Here is an 8,004-nt window from a genome sequence, read left to right on the forward strand (position 1 = left end):
CTCTCAGAAAGGTACTGTGTTGGTCGCCAAATGTAAGGTTGTGTAGGGTTCGGCACGCTGCCGCCTCTTTGTGCACATGTGTTGCGAACATTCCGCAAGATGGCAGTGGCCTAGGCTGCGCGTCCCGTTTTGTTTCGTTTTGTTTTTTGTTTTGTTTTAGTGCGTGCCGTTAGAAGGGGAGGAGCGGCTCGAACGTCCATGCTCTTCGGTTGGTCTCCCCGTTCGTTCTTATGTTTTCCTTTGCCACTGCCGACGGCCGGGCTCTCTGCCGACATTGACCTTGGGCTCCTGTCCCGTCTTCTCGGAATCCTGCCTCCCGGGGGGGAGAAGCCGCCGGCCATAAACAAGCGAGAACGGTCTCGGTTTCGTGGCGTTACGCGACGTGCTGTGTACTAGGCCAGCACGGTTAGGAACCGAAAGTGTCCGTTGGCCCCAGACGTCTAGCGCGCATCCGGTCCGCTTGGCGGAGGATTGCGCAACCACGTAGGGAGGAATTTCGGGGTGAGAGAAAAACCCTGACATCAGTTCTGAGCTTTCCTATTCGTTAAAACTGATGTCAGGCGGGAAGCTGTAACACACTTCAATTTTGCGTGTGGAAAGGGGCGCGGGATCGGGGTGAACTCGTGAAGAGACCCGCGCCCGAGGGCTTTTGTCTCTAGCTACTCCTAGCTGGTAGGCGCTCGGTCGGGCCGAGCGCGGAGGTAGCGGCCGTTGAGAGCTGGTGCAAGGCGCGCCAGTTCGACTGTTGGGACGTGGTGTCCCTCGCCTCCGTGCAGGCGGCCGGCTAGGCCGGCCGTGGGTAGTTTGGCCGTACCGAATCTTGTACCCATCTGTAAATAGCCGGTATAAAAGTTCTTCGTTTCTCCCTGAATCGCTTCGCCTGGAAGTCACTTCATCGAGAAGCCCTTCAAGCGGTGCATCCAATTGCTGGAAACCACCGGACCAACACCACCGGCACAACTTTACTGGCGCAGTCGGCAGTACTGGTGCACTGCAGCGGCCCCCAGGAGAGGACGAAGTTCGGTATCCAAGGCGAGATACCGAGTGGACGACAGGCTAGGGGACGAAGGTGAGAGCAGCATCGGGCGTGAAACGCCGAAGACAAGGCCTTCAACGGACACAGGGTGGTATCCCTGAGCAATGGCGGCATTTGGGAGATTGAAGCGGACATGACCTTCAGCGGACACAGGGTGGCATCCCCGAGCAACGGCAGCAGCTAGCGGCTTCAATCGGCACCTTAAGAGGTCGACTTCATTCTTGCCCGAAAAGAGGACACTGCGAGCAGCTCCGAGTGAGTTCCCTGGTTCCTTTTTCTTGGCGGTCACTGTTTGACTACGGCGGGCGTAGTTAATGATAACCCGATTTGGGCATCTTAACCCCGACAAGGCATCCACAATGAACAGCGATAGTGACAGTGGTGCCAGTGGGGACGGTGGTGACAAGGGCAGCAATGAGGTGTTGAGGCCATGGCGTAGCCAAAACATTGATAAAGAGCTGGAATTGTACGAAAAAAAGATAAAATCCTTACAGCTTGAAATGCAAATCATTCGTGCTCGAAGCCAGAATGCTGCGCCTTCCGAAGACGAACGGTCGAGACAGTACGCTAAGCTACTCGCCGGCGTGTTCCCCAAATTGCCTGCAGACGGTGAAGTGCCCGTCTGGTTTGAATCAGTGGAATGCTCGCTCAGGGCTTACAACGTTCCGAAGGAACACTGGGCGCAGCTTGTGTTCCCGGTGCTAGCCGAGCGGGTGACCTACTTATCGACTCGGTTCACCGCAGAACAACACAGGGACTGTGATAAGTTGAAGATGGTGGTCCTAGACGAGTTAAAACTTTCAGCCGCAGAGTACCAAAGGCGGTTTTCAGGGGCCACCAAGCGGCGCGAAGAAACATGGAAGGGTTTTGTCACACGCGTCCAGAGTTATTTAAATTTTTATTTAAAGTCTCGGGGCGTGTCGACTTTTGACGGACTTCTGAAGCTACTGGTCGCCGACCAGTTCAAAGATGGGCTAGCAGAAGAAGCACGGAAACATGTCAAGCTGCGCGAGGGTGAGAAATGGCTGAACGCGGATGAGATAGCCGCAATGCTACAGACGTACGAGGAAGCCGCCGGGAAGGGAAGCGCACAGAGGAAAGCCGACAGCTTTAAGGGTTTTGACAACCGGCCAAAACCGAGGACGGAATCTCCACCTGCGCAGAAGCCTGGGGCAGAACGAGGAGACGTAAGGGCTGCAGTCAGGCCAGGAGGAGAAACGAGAAAGGAATCGCGATCGGGTGGCTGTTTCCGATGCGGAAGCTGGCGGCACGTTGTTGCGAGCTGCCCATTTGATCGTGAGAACCCAGCTGACAAACGAGAGCGTCCGCCGCGCGAGGATAGGTTAACGGCACGCGTGTCCACCCGTGCCTCGTAAACCACGCGTCCAACTCTCAGGGACGTTAAAATCAGCTGTCGGGAAACAGTTTTCAGCGCCATTGTGGACACCGGCGCAGATATCACCGTAGTGCGCGAAAGCCTTGTACCTGAGGAGTTTGTATCCCCACATAGGACAATCGATCTCATCTCCGCCTTCGGAGAAAAAGTAGAGGCGAAGCTGGCAGTTGTTCCGTTGAAGCTGTATCGTGGTGCTTCCTTAATTGAAAATGTGGACGATGCGACACCGGTGACGTGTGCGCTCACCGACCAGCTCACGCACGCCGATTGTCTAATCTCGGCAGACGCATGGGAACAGCTGCACGACACGTGCAAATCGGACAGTGAGGGTCTGGTGCAGGCGGTTGGAACTCTGTCGCCGCCGGGTGAAGACAGACCGGATGAACCAGGGCCAGACGCGGGTGCCGAGTCAGTTTTGACGTTCGAAGACGATATCCTGCCCAGGCCAGCGGTACTCGCCCCCGCCCACGGTACGGCTGCCCCGGCCAGCGGTACTTCAGGTACTCGGCCAGCGCCCCGGCCGAGTACCTGAAGAAGCTGAAAGCACAGCTCGAGATCGCGGCCGACACCACAGAGCTAACGATAGAAAACAGCAGGAGGCGTACTCGTCACACTACAACAAGCATGCAATGGTGAAAATCTTTCGCGAAGGCGAGGTGGTCTTCGTCTTCGAAGAAAAGAGGCCAGGGAAAATGTACCCAAAGTGGCTGGGGCCGAGGGGTGGTGACAAAAAGGTACCGCGAGCACTCGTACTCCCTACAGATGAGTGACGGTCGCCGCATGCTAGTACATGCAAATAAGCTACGCCCCTACGTCGGCAAGGTGGGTTCGGTGAGCGTCATATTTCATGACGATTGCGACTTCGGAGAAGTCGAATACACCCCGCGCGCACAGAACCTCCTGGAGGACTGTGTAGTTCTTAAGCCTGATAGAATAAGCCACTTAGACAGGGATGCCGCGGCGCTGGTGCACGCCACGTTCGAGCAGCACCAGGCATTGTTTCGGAATGAACCATCGATCGCACGCGTGGGTGAGCGCAGCATAAAACTCGCGGAGGGGCAAAATCCAAAGCGAGGGCACCCTTATAGGATCCCAGAGGCTTTAAAAGACGAAGTAACGAGGCAGATTGATGAACTCCTCGAACAAGGCCTCATCAACCCATGCAAAAGCCCTTTTGCACACCCGATCGTGTGTGTTCCGAAAAAGGACGGGTCGGTACGTCTTTCCATAGACTATTGAGCGCTGAATGCGGTGACCGAGACGGACGCATTTCCTATGGGTTGCCCCCAGGAGCTGATCATGCGAGTCGGAGGCGCGAGGTTCATAACCCTTCTGGACCTCAGGCACGGCTATTGGCAGGTGCCGCTCGCGGAGGATTCTCAGCTTCCGACCACCTTCATATCGCACCTTGGTCAACTTGCATGGCGGGTGATGCCTTTCGGTCTTAAGAACGCGGCGGCTACCTTCCAAAGGAACATGAACCAGTTACTAGCCTGGCAGGAAGAATACGCTTGCGCCTATCTAGACGGCATCGCCGTGTTCAGCCCATCGCTCGAATCGCACATCCGTCATCTGCACCGTGTGTTTTCCACTTTGGAGGAGGAGGGCCTGCATGCTAGCTGGGAAAAGTGCGAAATAGCGCTGCCTTCAATCCGCTACCTGGGGCATGTTGTCGGTTCACGCCAGCATGGCCCAGCCAAGGAGAAAATTGAGGCTATTGAAGGCATTCAAGTCCCTAAGACCAAGAAAGAATTGAGGAGCTGCCTAGGGCTATGTGGCTACTACCGTAGCTATGTTCCGAATTTTGCAGAAATCGCTCTGCCACTAACACGCCTAACGGGCAAGGGCGTGCCGAATAAAATACCATAGCCAGATGACGCCGACAGAGCCTTCAAAGCCCCGAAAAAAGCTCTATGCTAGGCGGTTGCACTGACCACTCCGGACCCACGGAAGCCGTATCTACTTTTCACAGACGCGTCGGCAGTAGCAGCTGGTGCTTGTTTGGCGCAGCTTACTGACAACGGCACTGAGACGCCGATAGCCTTCGCCAGGCACAAATTTACACCCTCGCAAATGCGATGGGCTGCAATCGAAAGGGAGGCATTCGGGGTAATCTGGGCACTAAAAAAGTTTGAGACGTGGGTGTTTGCCGCCGCCGTGACTGTCATCACTCACCACTATCCGCTCTCATTTCTTACGAGCAGCGTGCCCCAAAGTGCAAAGCTGAAGCGCTGGGCTCTGGCGCTCCAACGCTACAATGTTAACATTGAGCATCGCAGGGGAGTTGACCACGGTAACGCGGATGCCTTGTCTAGGATCCCCAACGCTTGTTGGAATAGTACACTGGCTGACGTCCCGCAGTGACCGCTGGGAAACTGGACTTAAGACACACACCCTGATCCAACCCAGCGAAAGTGGTACTTTTCTGTGTGTGTTTGTTTAGTGGACTCTCTAGCATGTATCTGTGAAGTGTGTGACGAAAGGTCGCGGCATGCTGGCCCACAGGCTGCTGCAGCTTACTCGTGCCGAGGTACTCAACTGACACTTGCCGAACCCTTTTTGTTGTTTGTTGCCTCGGCTTATCTCTCAATAGATTAGCCGAGTCTTGGGGGGAAGTTGTAGGCAGGGTGTCGAACCGGAACCGAACCCGAAACCGGAACCGAACCCGAATTTTTGCCCGGAACCGGAACCGAACCGAACCCATAATTTTTTCGCCATCTTGGAACTGAACCCGAACCGGAACGATTCAAAGGAACCGTTCCGAACCGGTTCGGGACCCGGTTCAGCCCCACTTTTTTTTGCATCTCGGCATACTTCTTGTTTTCGGACAAAATGAGATAACCTAGCGCATAGACTTACCCACCCATAGCTGTATGCGGTGGGAAGTGCGAAAATGGAACCCAGTATATGCGACAGCAAACTTATAGGAAGTCTGGCACCTGGGAAGAAGCCTGATTGAGGGTTCTGTTATGTACTACCACCAATTCTTTGTACTTCAGGTTTATGTGAAATCTTGAGTTATTATTCCCCCCCTTTTGCATATTTGCGTAAATCTTTATTCAATTTGTTAGGACTGCTCTAACTCAATAAAGTACTACAGACAGAAAATTTTTGCTTGCGTGCTTTCTTCTTTCAAACGATGCGTTAGACATTGGAGTACACGAAGCGCCGCGTGTTATTCACCAACACACAATAAATAATTTATATTTGAATTTCTTCCTGACCCTCTTTCGGTTTCACCAACAAAGCGTTGGCTGTGACGTGTAGAGGAATTAGGTCGCGTGAGGCGCAATAAAACGGCAATATAACAGTTGATACATCGTGCGTAGTAATTATAGGTCCTGAAGCCGGCTAAATTAAGTGCTATAGTGAGTCCAAACAACGTATCAGCGTTTGTATTAGTTTTCCCGTGCTTCACGTGACCTAATGTTGAACGCACGTCACAGTCATCATTCGGTTGATGAAACCGGGACAGCACTGAAGAAAAAAATATTTTCTAAATTATTTAGAGGTAGTAGGCGAATACCACACGGTGGTCTACGTATTCTAATATCTACGGCGTCATTTAAAAGGACAAAACACGCAATAAATCTGGGTGTCTATAGTCATTTAAGCACCGATTGAGAATGCCTTCCCTTTCTTTGCGTCATTTCCCACAAATAGATGAAATATTAGCCCGAGGATCCAACAACATTGTGATGGTGGTTTTTGAGGAAAGGAAATGGCGCTGTAACTGTCTCACTTCTTGATGGACACCGGAACCGCGCCGTAAGAGAGGGAGGAAGGTGGGAGTGAAAGAAAAAAGAGAAACAGGTGCAGTAGGGGAGGCCTCCGGAAAAATTTCTGTTGTTTGACTGATAGAAGGATGAAAAGGAAATAGCTTATCCACGCAGGACGTGATGCTCCAGCTTAAGATGGAGGTGCTCGACCCTCCACGCGGAACTGGGACGAAGGCAGTGCTCGGGCTAGACCTGAACAAGGCCTTCGGTAACGTTTCGCACGAGGCCATTCTCACGAACCTCTCTAAAATAGACCCGGGAGAACGAGCATTCAATTACGTCCGATCATTCCTATCCGAGCGGACCGCAGAGCGTGTGTTAGGTGGCCTCAAATCGGAGCCCATTCCTCTTGGCAGCCGAGGCATGCCACAAGGCTCGGTGCTCTCGCCTTTCCTCTTTAACCTTGCACTTATTACACTACCCCCCAAACTTGCCGCCTTGCCGGGGCTGCAGCACGCCCTATACGCGGACGACATCACCCTGTGGGTAACCACTGGGAATGACGGCCAAATAGAGGATACCCTGCAGCAGGCAGTTGACATAATTGAAACTTACGCGTCGGGAGCGGGTCTTGAGTTCTTAGAACCAAACCACGCGGTAGAAACGCAAACCTGACCCCACCGACCCCTCTCAATGTATATGTGCAAGGACTTCCGGTCAAGGAGGTCCAAACCATACGCATACTCGGCATGTACATACAGAACAATCGCAAAAACACCGAAACAATCAACAGACTCACTGCCACGGTCAATCAGACTGTGCGGCTAATCAGACGGATCTCCAGCAAAAAACGAGGCATGAAAGAGAAAGATCTATGTCGACTTGTGCAGGCTTTCGTGCTGAGCAGGATCGTCTACTCCCTCCCTTACCTGCAACTGCAGATGGCGGAAAGAAACAAGGTCGAAGCTACAATCCGGCAGGCCTACAAGGCGGCCCTTGGGCTCCCGCACAGTACGTCCACGGAGAGGTTGCTGGCCCTTGGGGTTCACAATACTCTCTCGGAGTTGTGCGAGGCGCATCTCGTTTCACAGCTCGGACGACTCACTCGTACGAGCGCGGGAAGGGCCCTCCTATACAGACTAAAGATGTGCGAACAGCTCCCAGAGAGAGACTCCAAAACGCAGTTACCCACGCACATCAAGAAAGCTCTTTTGATCAAACCCCTACCCAAGAACATGCACCCCACGCACCACGAAGGCCGACGAACAGCGAGGGCTCGCGCACTGCACACCAAATACAGTCGACACGACAACGTGGCGTACGTGGACGCAGCGGAATACCGACAAACCCCGAGAAAAGCGTTTGCAGTGGTCGCGGTGAACGGGAACGGCGCCCCGTTGGCGGCCGCGTCGATAGAAACCACCTCCTGCGAGACGGCGGAGGAAGCGGCAATCGCCTTAGCTATAGCGAACACGCGTGCTGATATTATATTCAGCGACTCCAAAACAGCCATTCGAATTTCGAGAGGGGCCGTATCACATCTACCTCACTCCGCATCCTTCAAAACACCCGCCTTCTGATTAGAGAAGTTGAATTGATCTGGGTCCCGGCCCACTCGTCTAATCCGGGGAACGAGGCGGCTCACGCGCAAGCCCGAGGTTTCGTCGACCGGGCAGTGAGCGCGCCCTCCGACCCGCATTTCACGAGGGACGGGTTAATCTCATTTCAAGACATACCCATCACTTTAGGCTGGAGAGGCGCGCATAACCCCCTCCCCACAAGTCGTTAACAAAAGCGCAGGAAGTCACCTGGCGCCGTCTCCAAACACGCTCCCTTCTCAGTGGCCGCTAGGG

This window comes from Amblyomma mixtum, chromosome 8 (genome assembly GCF_055824585.1).
Source record: "Amblyomma mixtum isolate Tamu chromosome 8, ASM5582458v1, whole genome shotgun sequence".
Taxonomy (NCBI): Eukaryota; Metazoa; Arthropoda; class Arachnida; order Ixodida; family Ixodidae; genus Amblyomma; species Amblyomma mixtum.